Source organism: Octodon degus, unplaced genomic scaffold (genome assembly GCF_000260255.1).
Source record: "Octodon degus isolate 3935 unplaced genomic scaffold, OctDeg1.0 scaffold00011, whole genome shotgun sequence".
NCBI classification, from domain to species: domain Eukaryota; kingdom Metazoa; phylum Chordata; class Mammalia; order Rodentia; family Octodontidae; genus Octodon; species Octodon degus.
Genome location: NW_004524587.1, coordinates 24,904,568 through 24,905,294, shown reverse-complemented (window position 1 = coordinate 24,905,294; position 727 = coordinate 24,904,568).

The following is a 727-nucleotide window of genomic DNA, read 5'->3' as shown; positions in this document are numbered from 1 at the left end:
AGTTCCGTAATTATTTCTGATCTAATTTCTTCTATAACTTTCTGCAGTTGATTCTTTACTGTCAACGCTATTATTTCAGAGATATCTGGTGTGTGATTTCCAGTTTCCTTAGTGCTAGTGTCTTCTGCATTTGTACTGTGTGGACTTGGGGCCTGAGACTGCATTTTGTTCCTTCTCTTTGTCATTTTGTATACCACTGTCTTCTGACCTTTGGTGTAGAGCTTAGATAGAGTTATTACCTTAGCACCTGGTCCAGATCTACAAAGTTCAGATTCCTCCAGGTGGGTGTTGTTTGGATCTGGCTGTGTGCTCCAGTTCTTCCTGCTGCAGGTATTAGAGTTGAACCCTTTGTGTCACTCTGGCAAGATGTTCTCCTGAATCAGGTGTGTGGGTCTTGCCTCTAGCCTCTGTGCAGGGAGTTCTGCTGAAGGTTTCCCTGCTGGGCCTGCAGCCTGGGTTGAATGAGGATCCGCGGGCCCGGGTAGTCTCACTCACTTGTCCGGGCCTGCACTCTGGGTCTGTTCAGGATCCCGCGGCCTGGGTCGTCTCACTCACTTGCCAGGCCTGTGCTCTGGGTCTGTTCAGGATCCCACTAGGCCCCGGGTCGTCTCACTCACTCTCCGGGCCTGTGCTCTGGGTCTGTGCAGGATCCCACAGCCTGGGTCATCTCACTCACTCTCTGGGGCTGTGCTCTGGGTCTGTTCAGGATCCCGCGGCCTCGGTGATC